Raw genomic sequence first — 15,054 nt, 5'->3', positions numbered from 1 at the left:
ACTCATGTGTTACCTTTCAGCTATTGACCAACTCTCGCTTCTGCCAAAGACCTTTTGAAACTTGCAATAGAGAATTGGGACCCCAAGACAATCAAGTACACTGCCATCAAAAGCACCTTGGACATGGAATCGCTGGTAACAAGAGGCTTCCATGAGTCCCAAAGCCTCCCACACACAGAGCATAACTCCAAACTTCACCTTACGCAGGCCGTGGGGAGACAAGCCTTACATAGGATGTTAGCGTTCAGACTACACCCTCTCCCCCTTAAAGAATTATACCCCATCGCGTCGACAAGAACGGCGATTATGGAGTGCCAGCTCTGCAAATATAAACGTGAGTCTTTGGCCCACATCCTATTTTGCTGCCCAGACTTGCGCTCAGCTCGCAGACTTTATCTTAGGTCCATCTTGATACAATTTGGCACTCGAACTGTAAAGGAGGCAGTCCATCAACTGTATTATTATTATTATTATTATTAAAGGGGTTTGTAAAGCGCCTGGTGACGCCTCCCGGCGTGTCCCCGCGCTGTGGAGAGAGAGTCTTAGGAGGGCAGAGACAGAAAAAAACAGGCAGCTAGAGAGTGAAAAGATAAATTTTCAGTAATTTTCTGAAGGAAGCCTCATTCTTATCTAGTCTGATGTTAATGGGGAGGGTGTTCCATTTGTTAGCTGCAAGCGTGCGGAAGGACCTATCTCCCATTCTAGCTTTTTTAGTGAGCGAGGTTTTAAGCAGACCCATTCCGTTGGAACGAAAGGATCTGTTAGGCTCGTACGGTATAGCTAGATCGGACATGTAGGAAGGGGCTTTCTGATGGATAATCCTGTGGCACCAGAGGAGTGCTTTAAATAGTATCCTTTTGCTAATAGGCAGCCAGTGGAGGGTGGCCAGGGAGGGTCTGGAAGGAGCTCTGCGGGGAAGTCTTAGCACTAAGCGTGCTGCTGAGTTTTGCAAGACTTGTAATCTTCTGATGTTTTTTTCGGAGGTGCCCAGCAGCAGCACGTTGCCATACTCTATTCGGGAGGTAATGAGTGCCTGAGTCATGGTGCGCCTGGAGTTCAACGGGAGCAAGTCCAGGGTGCGATTAAGGGTTTTCATGACTCCAAAGCACTTACCTACCGTTTTTTTGACATGGCTGTCATAGGAGAGCTTGTTGTCTATCCAGACACCCAAGTTCTTAGCTTCCTGACTGGGAGTTGGTAGAGGTCCCAGACAGGTAGGCCACCAGTCTTTAGTCCATTTTGTGTCTTTTCCTCCTATTATGAGTACCTCAGTTTTTGTACCATTTAATTTGAGGCAGTGTTCGGTCATCCAAGCAGCAAGCTTGTTCATGCAGGATTTAAAGTTGTCGGCCTCAGAGGAGGGAGCTTGGGACAGGGAGATCAGAAGTTGAGTATCGTCGGCGTAAGAGACAAGCTCTACGCCGAACGATTGGACCACCTCTGCCAACGGTGCCATGTACAGGTTGAATAGGGTGGGACTCAGGGCAGAGCCCTGAGGTACCCCCTGTTCTAATGTCATGCTGTCCGAGAGGAAGGTCCCTCTCTGGACCTGAAAGCTCCTGTTGGTAAGGAAGGCCTTCAGCCATCCCAGAGCCTCTTTGGTGACCCCCGCTCTGTTTAGACACTGTAGCAAGATGGAGTGTGCTACAGTGTCAAACGCGGCGCTGAGGTCCAGCATGATGAGAGCCATGGTCTTGCCCTTGTCGGCTCCTTCCCGCAGAGTTTCAGTCGCTCTCAGGAGTGCTGTCTCTGTGGAGAAGCTCGATCTGAAACCCGACTGCGATGTATGAAAGGCATTTTGGGCTTCAAGGTGGGCCATAAGTTGGACATTAGCTACTTTCTCTGCCAGTTTTGCTAGATAGGGTAGCAGGGAGATCGGACGTAGGTTCTCCAATATGTCCTGACTCATGTTAGGTTTTTTTTTGATAGAGAGCACTATTGCTTTCTTCCACTCTGCAGGTAAACAGGCAGTGGAAAAAGATATTTGGAGCATGTGTCTGAAGTGGGGCTCTAAGACCGAAAGACTGGCTGCTAAAATTTTAGGTGGAGCGGGATCTCGTGGAGAGCCGGATTTGATGCTTTTGCAAGTTTTCACTAGGTTTTCAGCGGGAGGAACGGAAAAAGCACATAGGCAAGATTGTGTACGTATATGGTCTTCACTCTCAACAAAGTCAGCACCAGGTTTTATGTTGCTGGAGAAATTAGCATATATGTTCGTGATTTTGCCAGAGAAATATTTAGCAATTTTATTACAGGTTTCCACTGAGTCATTATGGGAAGTGGAATTGGAGTCTATTATTGAGATTTCCTTGAAAATCTGGAAGAGCTCCTTCAAGGAGTTTTCAGCTTCCAAGATCCGGTTATTATAGTGAGATGCTTTGGACACGCGTATCTTTTTATTGTATTCTTTTTGTGCTGCTTTATACCGGGCTTTGATTTCAGGGCAGAAGTTGTGACGCCATTCTCTTTCGAGCTATTTACAAGCAGTTTTGGCTAGCTGGAGCTCCTGACTGAACCACGGGCCGTTTTTTTTGTCCTCGTGGCGTTAGTTACGGTGCGAATAGGGGCAGTAATGTCCAGAGCTTTCGTGATGCATTCTTGTAGGTGTTCATATGCAGTCTCACAGTCGGATCCGCTAGGGGGCCCCGCTTCTTCGAGGATTTTTGTGAAGGAGTCTAAAGAGAAGTTTTTCCATTTCCTGCGTTTATATCGCTGTGAGCTTTGTTTGTGATGCTCAGTTCCATCTAGTTGGAGTTGTATAGGGATAATGAAATGATCAGACCGGGGTACTGGCTGGGGAGATAGGGTCTGAACTCCCCTCCAGTTCCCAAATACAGGGTCCAATAAATGTCCTAGTTGGTGTGACGGATCGTTATTTTTTAACTCTAGTTGTAGGGAGAGTATTTGATGTCTACCGCCTTCTTATCGAGGGGGTCGTCAAAATGGACATTTAAGTCACCTAGTACTAATATTCGAGTTTTTCTAAGTGCTAGATGGGTTAAGGCTTCCATAAGAGTAGGAGTAAAATCATAGAGCCTTCCAGTGGGACGGTACACGAGGATGCCTGTGAGAGAATGGTTCGGTCCAGTAGTGATGGTAAAAGAGCCGGCTTCACTATGGTCAACCGAGATGGAAGAGAGGGTGCATTCTAGAGGAGCTTTAGTCGCAATGGCAATACCCCCGCCTCTGCCATCCTTCCTATCAAGTCTGGAGAGGGAGTAGCCGGGAGGTAGGGCCTGAATGATGTTGGGGTCTGAGTATTCATCCAGCCATGTTTCCGTGAGAAACAGGATGTTAATATTGTCGTCTTCGAGTAGGTGAAAGATTTCTATACAGTGTTTTCAAAGGGATCTGCAAATAAGCAGGGCAGCTTTTACTGTGCTTATCGCACTGTTAGTTGTTACATTATTATCTGGGGCAAATGTGCATATAGTACAATTCTTTAACGATAGAGCATTCATAGAGTGTTTGCAGCATGAGGGAGTATTGGGCTGGATATCCAACAATTCTTGTCTGCCATACTTTATAAAGGCGGGTGTGGGAGAGCCAGGGTTTATGGCCCGCGCCCCGTCCGGCCGCGGACGGGCGCAGACGGGCTTGACTTTGGCTCGACTTCGGCGCGCTTCCGGCGCGCCCGCTGCACGCGTCCGCTGCGCGGTTGCTGACCAAAGCACATTTATAGCGTAGGGAGGGGTCGCTAGAGCGCTGACCTGTGATCCCTGAGCCCGGAAGTGCAAGGCTCCTCCTCACCCTCCGCATCAAACGCCCATGATTGGACGCGGCGGACCGGGGCGGGAGTGGGCGGAATACAAACAGTCTGAAGGTGTGGTGCAGTGATACAAGTGCAATCAGGTAAACACACACTGAACGTTTTTTAAAAATAGCCTTAGTCGCTAAATTAAAACAAACCGCTATGAGAACAGCGCGAGCAGTGTGACTAGCAGCAGTTAAGCGCTAAGTGGATAGAGCCCGCCTCTGCCACCGGCAACACTCTTCTCCACAGCGCGAGATAACACAGCTGACCTTTAAGTAGACTTCCAACTCCCAGCGTCGCTAGAGCGCTGACCTGTGATCCCTGAGCCCGGAAGTGCAAGGCTCCTCCTCACCCTCCGCATCAAACGCCCATGATTGGACGCGGCGGACCGGGGCGGGAGTGGGCGGAATACAAACAGTCTGAAGGTGTGGTGCAGTGATACAAGTGCAATCAGGTAAACACACACTGTATAGACTGGGCATAGTGAAGCACATGGCTATGTTTGGCAAATTTGTACAACAGACTCGCACAAAGCTGATGGACACTCCCTGTTAAGTGATCAGGCAAGCATTTGCGCCGAGGTCACCTATCATCTTGTACTAACTGCTTAGCTTAATTGGAGCATGTACAACTATTTGCTGAGTACAAAGAACTATCTTGGTTTTAAACATCTTTGAATTTTAATAATAATAATAAGGGAGTTTTGTAAAGTGCCTGGTTACGCTCAGAAGCGTGTCCCCGCGATAAGACAGAAAAACTCATGCAAGCAAGCCGCAGAGTCAGCTTGGTTTACCGTGTGTAGAGGTGTGTTTTTAGCTTCTTCCTGAAACCGGATTCAGATGGCTCTAGGCGAAGGTCCAGAGGTAGGGCATTCCAGCTTTTCGCCACCAAGTAGCGAAAAGATCTACCTCCCATGCGGGCCTTTCTTGTCCTTGGGACATTTAATAGGCCACCATGGGAGGAGCGCAGAGCGCGCATAGGCTCATACCTGGTAACCAGACTCTGGAGTGGTGCTGGTGCCTTCCCATTAAGGATTCGATGGCAGGTGCAAAGGGCCTTAAACTCGACCCTACTCTTCACTGGAAGTCAGTGAAGGGTCTGAAGGGCTGAAGAGTGTAAACTGACACGTATTTTACAGACAGTTAATCCTTCTAGTTTAACCTATGGGTTCCTGGACATATAACATCAATATAAAATGGAGCAGGTGTTGGATTCTATACAACAACCACTAGCAAAAAAACAGTTTTTGCAATTTAGATATGGGACTCTGCCGCTCCATGCATTAACCAACAAGTGGACGGGTGCTATTACCCACTATTGCCCGGGGTGTCTAGTAAAGGAAAAAACTGTAATTCATGTGTTGTTCCTCTGCTTGGCATATAAGCGGGCCAGATAAAAGTGGGTTATCCAACTCTGCAGAAATTTGGGTATCAGAAATTATAAAGAATTCTATAGGGTTTTAAAATCTGATACCAACCCGGTCTTTTTTGTTGCTATTTCTAAATTTCTTTTTGCTATGTGGTGTAAGCAAAGGTACTTATTGAAAAACTGATGTAAGAACTAGTAATGCCTGCTCTCACGTGCCAACCACTGTGATCTTAGTTCCTGCTACAACTCAGTGAGAAAATGTTTGCATTTTTTAAACAGCTTATGCAAGATCTATTAATACCCGCGACCAATTGGTTGCTATTGTGACCTCGTTTTTTTTTTTATAAAAACATAGGCTGTGAATATTTTTCTCTTTTAATATTCTTAGTTTAAATTATATTTGTAATGATTGTTTTAAATTGATTATAACACAGATAATGATGATTATCAGCTTATTTGCCTGCTTCCCAATGGGTGACTATTACTGCTATGTCTGTCTCTACCATTTTATCATTCAGTGCTTTTTATGAAACTGTATTTTCTTTTGTGATATGAATTGTAAGAGGTTGTGAATCTGTATGTGCTTTTATGGCTGTAATAGCAGAAATAAAGTTTTGTATGATGATGATGATGATAAATCTGGAGATGTGTCTTGTTCTATGAGTGTTCTGTGCAAAAACGCACAGCAACACCTATAGAACGCCCTTTCAACACAAAGTGGTGTGTATGATGAGGCCGTATTTACATGGAGAACAAAAGGTACACAGAGTACCTTTTCCTCTCTTTCTAAATATGAAAGAGTGTTGGGCTTTAACTATGTTACAAAAAGTGACATATTGTTAGCACAGGATGCTTCTAAATTTACCACATAAGTGCTTAGGTAATGGCAGACTGTTACAATAAGAACTTATTGCTAGTTCATTGAAAAATTGCATGAGAATGACAGGATGTAAGCACAGAGTTATGTCTCCAAAGATGCTCAAAGAAGAAAGATTGAAATGATTGCAGTATTTCAATAGGTACAATGGGAAATATTATGAACAAATAAAATATATTTTTTTCAGGTCATACGATATCCTATGACAGTGAGATTCCAAAACTACATAGGTATAAACTGGGTGTTTTCAAGACTGTTTTAATACTTTGTAGCTTCTTGCCGATCTGTATGCATAGTATATAAATACATTAAATTGTACTAGGGTTAATGGCTAGGCCAATCCTTAACTATATGAGTAATAAGTATAGTAATTTCAGTACTGCAAAGAGAGAACAAGATAAATTTATAAGTACTTATGTTTCGGCAAAGTGATTAGACATGTTTATAGAGTTCTGAAGGGAAGGGATGCGGCGTCATGTAACATGTGCAAACACACTCTGGGACATGTTTTAACTTAAAGAATGTATTCTCTTTTAATCCTCAATCTCCCTTGACCCTAGTAGCCCACTATGTATCTCTATTGAACACCATATAGCTGCGTTAATTTCAGAAATAAAGGTCTTAGCATTTTATGTTGGTGCAAACTCACTTGACCAATCACCATAACAAACATTTAACCACTGAATTAACCACTAATCTTGGTTTCCAGAGTAGGGTACGGCTCACAGTAAAGTGCTTTAATGCCTCATCAGGGGTAATACGTGCTATATAAATGCAATTACAATATTTGTGATTAATGAGACCATATATATATCTTACAAATAATTTATATTCTATCACATAATTGACTGCCTTTCTATAAGCTACCTCTGGAAGTTTGGTAAAGCTGTGGTACAATCATTTTTATATCAGATCAATGCCCTCGTGCCAAGTGCTAAACCTGCATCAATTCCTGGCTCATGAGCAAACATCACTTTCCGTGGTAAGCCATGAAAGCCCATGTTTATTATGGAGAAAAGCAAAACTACAATTCCCAGAAGGTACTGTGCTGCTAGCTCAAAAGGATGGACTAACTGAAGGTGTCACACATAACAAAAGCCAACTCTGCAGTACTGCAGAAGCAATTCAACATTAACTCTGACAGTCAAGCAGGCCTGGTGCAGAGTCCAATACATGAAATCATTACTACTGCCCAGACTGAGGTGTTACATGCCAGGATTGCTTGCAAAATGTTAGTATGGGTGGATAAGGTCAAGTTCAAGTTCAAGAATTTATATAGCGCACTACTCACCCAGAGGATCTCATTGCGCTCGGGGAGGGGTTCATTATTTGTCGAAAAGCCAGGTTTTAAGTTCTTTTGTGAAGGAGATGTGGTTCTGTGTAAGGCGGAGGTGAGTGGGGAGTGAGTTCCAGGTCTTGGCCGTCAAGTGGGAAAAGGATCTACCTCCCATGGTGGATCTTTGGATACGCGGAAATGCGGCGAGGCCTTGATTGGAGGATCTTAGTTGGCGAGTGGGAGTGTGGAAGGATAGTCGATTGTTAAGGCATTCGGGTCCTAGTTTGTAGGGGGCCCTGTGTGCGTGGGTGAGGAGATGGAATGTTATTCTCTTGCTGACGGGAAGCCAGTGGAGGTCTTTTAGGTGGCCGGAAATGTGATCTTGGCGAGGGATGTCCAAAATGAGTCTGGCCGATGCGTTTTGGATGCGTTGAAGTTTTTTCTGTAATTTGGCTGTAGTTCCGGCGTATAGGGTGTTTCCGTAGTCTAGTCGACTCATAACCAGTGCGTGGGTGACAGTCTTTCTTGTCTCAGTGGGGATCCAATGGAAGATTTTTTGAGCATACGAAGTATGTTGAAGCATGATGATGAGACGGCGTTTACTTGTCTGGACATCGAGAGGGAGGAGTCTAGGATGAAGCCTAGGTTATGTGCGTGATATGTGGGTGTGGGTGCTGAGCCCAGATCCGAAGGCCACCATGAGTCGTCCCAGGCAGAGGGGGATGATCCTAGGATGAGCACTTCCGTTTTGTCTGAGTTAAGTTTAAGGCGGCTGTTTTTCATCCATATGGCTACTTCTTTCATGCCTTCGTGGAGATTGGTTTTGGCGGTGTTGGGGTCTTTGGTGGGGGAAAGGATCAGCTGGGTGTCGTCAGCGTAGGAGATGATGTTAAGGTTGTGTTGACGCGCGATGGAAGCGAGTGGACTCATGTAAACGTTGAAGAGGGTGGGACTGAGTGAAGATCCTTGTTGTACTCCGCAGACGACTTCGGTGGCCTCTGATTTGAATGGGGGGAGTCGGACTCTCTGGGTTCTCCCGGCTAGGAACGAGATGATCCAGTCCAAGGCTTTTCCTTGTATGCCGATGTTGCTGAGGCGTTGTGTGAGGGTGCTATGACAGACTGTGTCGAATGCGGCGGAGAGGTCGAGTAGGATGAGGGCCACTGTTTCTCCGTTGTCTAGTAATGTTCGGATGTCATCTGTTGCTGCGATGAGGGCGGTTTCGGTGCTGTGTTTGGCTCGAAAGCCGGATTGTGAGGGGTCGAGGGAGTTGTTGGATTCGAGGAAGGCGGCGAGTTGGCTATTGACGGCTTTCTCAATGACTTTGGCCGGGAATGGGAGGAGGGAAATGGGGCGGTAGTTTTTGAGTTCAGAGGGGTCTGCTGTGGGTTTTTTCAGGAGGGTGCTGATTTCGGCATGTTTCCAACTTCCTGGGAAGGTAGCAGAGTTGAAGGAGCAGTTGATCACGTCACGGAGATGGGGTGCGATGATGGAGTCAGCTTTGTTGAATATGTGGTGGGGACATGGGTCGGTTGGCGAGCCAGAGTGGACGGAGTTCATGAGGCGGATGGTGTCTTAAGTGGTGATTCGGTTCCAGGCGCTGAGGTTGTTAGAGGGCGGTTTAGGTTTTGAGGGGGGTGGGGAGGTTTGCTCATTGGAACTGCTTTCGAAGCTGTTATGTATGTCGGCGATTTTGTTGTTTAAGGAGGATAACGAGTCGCAGAGGTCTTGGGAGGGAGTGATGTCGTTTGAGGCTGCGGTGGGATTGGTGAATTCTTTGACGATGTTGAATAGTTCTTTGCTGTTATGGGCGTTGTTGTCGAGTCGACTCTTGAATGCTGATCTCTTGGTGGATCGAATCAGCTGGTGCTGTTTGCGGGTTGCTGCCTTGAAGGTGGTCATGTTGTCGGTGGTTGGGTTTTTTCTCCATGTTTTCTCGAGAGTACGGCATAGTTTCTTGGATTTCTTAAGGTCATCGTTGAACCAGGGGGCCTTTTTGTTGTTTTGTTTGGTATGATGGTTTTTCAAGGGTGCTAATTCGTCAGCACTGTGAGTGATCCATTGTTTGAATTTGATGGCAGCTTGGTATGGGACCGATGAGAGGGCGGGTGGGTTTTGGTTGAGCTATGTGAGGAGTTGGTCGGTGGTGATTTTGTTCCATTTTCTTCGGGGAATAGGTTGTGGGGGGTTGTGAGTCGAGGTGGTTTTGTAGCTGAAGTGAACACAACAGTGGTCCGTCCAATGGAGAGCTGTGGTGTAATCGAAGGAAATGTACTTGCTGGAAGTGAAGATTGGGTCGAGAGTATGTCCAGCTACATGGGTGGGGGTGTCAACAAGTTGATTGAGTCCGAGATTAGCCAGGTTGTCAAGGAGGGTGGTGGTGTTGCTGTCGTTTTTCTTTTCCAGGTGGAAGTTGAGGTCTCCTAGTAGAATGTAGTTTTTGGAGGCGAGGGCATGTGGGCTGATGAAGTCAGTGATGTCTTCACTGAATTGTTTACGGGTTCCTGGGGGCCTGTAGATGAGGGTGCCTCTAAGTGTGGTCCTAGGGTCGGTGTGGATCTGGAAGTGGAGGTGTTCGGCGGTTGCAAGGTTATCGTCGAAGCTGGTCGTGAATCTGATGGTGTTCTTATGGACGATGGCGATGTCTCCTCCTGTTTGGACGGTGCAGTCTTTTCTGATGATCTTCTAATTGTTCGGGATAGCAATGGCGATGTCGGGTGTTGATGCGTTCATCCATGTTTCAGTAAGGAATGTTATGTTATGTTATGTTATTTAATGTTGTATAGCGCGCGGATGCCGCAGCCAAGTGGCGTCCCGGCGCTTTGGAGAATTGAGAACACAACACATCAGAGAAGGTAAAAGAAATAGGCCTAAGCTGTAGAGAAGAGGAAGGTTTTTAGTGCCTTCCTAAAAGGGAGCAAGTCAGGGATGGAACGGAGAGGGGCCGGCAGAGAATTCCAGAGGGCTGCCACCAGCACTGAGAAAGAGCGTCCGCCTATTCTGGATTTTTTAAAACGTGGCACAATAGCGAGATTAGATCCGGCGGAGCGAAGAGCTCTGGCAGGGACATAGTGCAAAATAGTCTGTGAAAGAATAGGAGGGGAGGCTGATTTAAGAATTTTAACAGTTAAGCAGAGGGCTTTAAACTTAATTCTTTGCCCCACCGGTAGCCAATTGAGATCCTGGATAGTTCGACGAGCCGAGACAAACTTCGGGAGGCCGACAAGCATCCTAGCCGCCGCATTTTGGACCCTCTGAAGGCGGGATAGCTCGGCCTGATTTAAGCCCAAAAACAGAGAGCTGGCGTAGTCCAACCTGGTAAGAACCAGAGCTTGGACTATAATCTGTCTGGTCTCCGCATCGAAAAACTTAAAAATTGGTTGAAGACACTGCAGAGTACCAAAGCATGTACCAGCCACACGTTTAGTGTGGGAGGTGAAAGAGAGCTTGTCGTCAAACCACACCCTGAGGTTTCTAACTTCAGTCACGGGGGAAGGAACAGGGCCTAGATCAGAGGGCCACCATTGATCTCCCCATAACCCACTTTCCCTACCAAAAATAATGACCTCGGTCTTAGAGGCATTAAGTTGAAGTCGATTGTTCGCCATCCAGCCAGCCACAGCTTTTAAAGCTGACTGAAAGGTGGGGGCATCCATGTCGGAGTCGCCGTTAAGTGCCACCGCCAGCTGCGTGTCATCGGCGTATGACACTAAGGAGAGACCAAAACTATGGGCTACCTCCGCTAATGGCTGAACATATAAGTTAAACAAGGTAGGGCTAAGGGCCGATCCTTGGGGAACACCCTGAAGTATAGGGCGAGAAGCAGAGACAAAAGGAGGTGTAGATACCTTGAAGGCTCGATCCTTAAGAAAGGAACGAAACCACTCAAGTGCCACCTCTCCAACTCCAGCCTCCATCAGGCGATGTAAAAGAATCTGGTGAGACACTGTATCGAAGGCGGCACTGAGATCCAAAAGGATCAGTGCCGCCGTCTGACCCTGGTCCAACAGCTTCCTGATGTGCTCCACCACAGCCAGAAGAGCGGTTTCGGTGCTATGACCCGCACGGAATCCGTTTTGGGAATTATCCAGTATATTCGCTTCCTGCAGGTGAGATGATAGAATAGCATTAGCATGTGCTTCTGCTAGTTTGGCTGGCCAGGGGAGAAGGGAAATGGGTCGATAGTGTTCTGGCTTGGTAGGATCAAGGGCGGGTTTTTTAAGAATAGGAATGACCGTCGCCTGTTTCCAAGCCTTAGGAACACTGCCCGTGCTGAAGGACAGATTAATAAGACCATGCAGAGCAGGATAGCAGCATTCAGCAAGTTCCCGGAATTGAATGGGTCTCATGGGGTCATCCGGGGAACCGGATTTAACTTTTGTCGTCAAGGCTAAAAACTCATCTAAAGTCGGACTGGGAATAATCAGCAGTGGTTTATGAACCAATGATGTAGAGCTATTCTCCCTGATGGAAAGCTGAGAGAATGACCTATAAATGGCCTCCACCTTTTCGACAAAAAACGAGGCTAAGTCCTCGCAGTGTGCCATGGAGGGTTCAAGAGTAGCAATGTCAGTCCTTTTGCTAGTGAGGTCCTTGCACACCCTGAAGATGACCTTGGTGGGGTTTGTGCTGTTCTTTATCTCCTGAGAGTAAAAAGCAGCCCTAGCCGCGCATATGGCCCGATGATACACTCTAGTGCAGGCCCTATAGGCCGCCTTGAGGTCAGTATCATAAGTTTTACGCCACGCGCGTTCTGCTTTTTTACAAGAGACTTTGAGTTTTTTAAGAGTTTCATCATACCAGGGGCTGGAAGGACTAGATCTAGTCTTACTCCACTTGGCCGGAATAAGCATATCTAATGAGTTATTTAGCCATTCACAGAAGCTATCATAGCCGCGGGAAACTTCAGTAGGGGGTAGAGGATGAAATTTCATCAGAAGCTGATGAAAATGCTCTAAATTCAAGTTTTTCCAGGAGCGTCTGAAACTGGCTGGGGTGTTGTTTTTAGAAGGGGAAATGGTAGTGATGATACGAATTTCAATCAAATGGTGGTCAGTCCAGGCCATAGGTCTAGGATGAAGCACTGAGATATTAGTAGCAAGATTCGTCAGAACGGGATCTAATAGATGGCCGCCTGTGTGAGTCGGTAATTGTACCATTTGAATCAATTGGAACGCTTCGAGATCTGCTAAAAAGCTATGGACCGAGTTAGAAAGTGGGACATCCATATGCAAGTTAAGGTCGCAGATAATCGTAAAGTTGGCGGTTTTTAAAGCTAAGGAGGAAATCACCTCCGGGAGGCTTTGACGAAAAGCGCCATCAGGACCGGGGGGTCTATAAATTAATAGTCCCGTAAAAGTGAAGTGGGAATTCACTGAGATGTTAAAAAGAGCACTCTCGCATCCTGCTATGGTGATGGGTTTCCAAATGCAGGGGTAGCACGTTTTTACCGCAACTGCAATACCTCCACCTCTAGCATTGCGAGGGAGGGAGTGCATGGTGTATCCCACGGGGAGGGCTAAATTAATGACCGCCATGGACTGATCATGTAGCCAGGTTTCCGTGAAAAAAAAGATATCTGGATTATCATCAGTAATCAAAGAGAAAACTTCTTGGGAGTGACATGACAATGATCTGACATTCAAATGTAAAACTGTAAGGGTGGATTGAGTACTTGTGCCTGCAACAGCGTCTAGTTGATTGTCAGCTGGGGGCCTATACTGGAGACTCTTAATAAGCATGGGCATAGGGAGTTTAAAGGAACAGGTGGGGCACAGAAAAGGCCCACTGAGAGGATCCAAGGAGCCATGACAGCAATCTCGTACCTGGTGTCGCAGTAGTCGCAGGTTCTCAGCAGATATCATCCTGAGAAGTCCAGAGTCCCCTGCCCTAGCCCTGCCTTAGCGCTGACGGGCGCAGACGGGCAGGACTCTGGCGAGACTCAGGCGTAGCGAAGGCGCGACCACTGCGCTAGACCACTACGCTCCAGGCGAGCATTAAGTAGGCGAGTGGCGGTAAAAAGCGCTAGCGCGCTAACCCCCAACAAGGAAGGTACCAGCCTTCCCAAGATGGCGTCGTCGTCACGTCGTAGTCACGTGACCCAGGAACCCCGGAGCCCGGACCCGCTAAGTAGCGGTGCTTGAATTTGTAATTATATGCGGTGAGGGCCAGGGGGGGGTCGCAGCGGTAGCGGAATAAAATCAGGGCAAAATGTAACACAAATGAACAAAGATGCAAAAAAGGGTTTTAGAATGCGAAGCGCTTGCCACAGCACAGCACAATTCAGGAAATCGCTCTAAGCGCTCTAGAACGCGGTGGTCACCTTCTCCAGGCTGACCCCGAGTCAAAGCTCACCTTAAGTAGGCGAGTGGCGGTAAAAACCGCTAGCGCGCTAACCCCCAACAAGGAAGGTACCAGCCTTCCCAAGATGGCGTCGTCGTCATGTCGTAGTCACGTGACCCAGGAACCCCGGAGCCCGGACCCGCTAAGTAGCGGTGCTTGAATTTGTAATTATATGCGGTGAGGGCCAGGGGGGGTCGCAGCGGTAGCGGAATAAAATCAGGGGAAAATGTAACACAAATGAACAAAGATGCAAAAAAGGGTTTTAAAATGCGAAGCGCGAGCCACAGCACAGCGCAATTCAGGAAATCGCTCTAAGCGCTCTAGAACGCGGTGGTCACCTTCTCCAGGCTGACCCCGAGTCAAAGCTCACCTTAAGTAGGCGAGTGGCGGTAAAAAGCGCTAGCGCGCTAACCCCCAACAAGGAAGGTACCAGCCTTCCCAAGATGGCGTCGTCGTCACGTCGTAGTCACGTGACCCAGGAACCCCGGAGCCCGGACCCGCTAAGTAGCGGTGCTTGAATTTGTAATTATATGCGGTGAGGGCCAGGGGGGGACGCAGCGGTAGCGGAATAAAATCAGGGGAAATGTAACACAAATGAACAAAGATGCAAAAAAGGGTTTTAAAATGCGAAGCGCGAGCCTCAGCACAGCGCAATTCAGGAAATTGCTCTAAGCGCTCTAGAACGCGGTGGTCACCTTCTCCAGCGACGTCCGGCGATGAAGTGTCGAGTAGGTCCCAGAGTTCAGTGGCGTGTCTATGGACCGAGCGGGTATTCAGCAGGATGCACTTCAGGTGGCTGTGTTTGGGGTTAGTGGATGTGGTAAGGGTCTTAACGCAGATAAATTTGCAGAAGCGGCAGGCGAAGGGGCAGTGGGTACGACCCGGGGCCGCTACGAAGCATTGTGGTGTGTGTCCGGGGTTAAGGGCGAGGCGGGAGGTGGCGTCATACGTTAGGTGAGTGGAGTGGGAATGGCGGGGACCGGGGGGTCTGGCGCTGGGCGCGGTCCAGGCGCGGACGGGCGTAGACAGGCTTACCTTTGGCGCACCTTTGGGGCGCGTCCGCTGCGCGTGAACGCTGCGCGAAACAACGTCTGTCATAAATGGATAGTGGAGGGGGCGGGGGCGAGGGAGGAGCAGCTGGGAGGCGGGTGCGTGCTGGGGAGCCTCGCTACGAGGCACAACAAACAAAATGGCAGTGCAAGATAAACAAACAGCCAACCAGGCGGGCAGTCCGAGCTACGATGCAATTTTCTATTCAGCAAATGCGAGCGCACATTAATTATTCTACAATCTTTAAATTGCCAAGCAGTCACACTACGATACCCAGGCAGCCAGAGAGCGCTGCGAAGTCCGGCCAGAAGCGTGGGGGAGCGACCTCTTCTCACGAGGATAGGGAGGTCACAGAGCTATGGACACCGAAGCAAGCTGAAGGCAGTC

General features: G+C 47.8%; 1 pseudogene; it reads left to right on the top strand.

Annotated features, from left to right (window-relative positions):
* The window catches only part of LOC144827834 (uncharacterized), a 161,909-nt pseudogene that overhangs the window by 124,976 nt on the left and 21,879 nt on the right, over nt 1-15,054 (top strand).

Source organism: Lissotriton helveticus, chromosome 4_1 (genome assembly GCF_964261635.1).
Source record: "Lissotriton helveticus chromosome 4_1, aLisHel1.1, whole genome shotgun sequence".
Lineage (NCBI taxonomy): Eukaryota > Metazoa > Chordata > Amphibia > Caudata > Salamandridae > Lissotriton > Lissotriton helveticus.
This window is presented reverse-complemented; position numbering and strand designations above follow the sequence as displayed.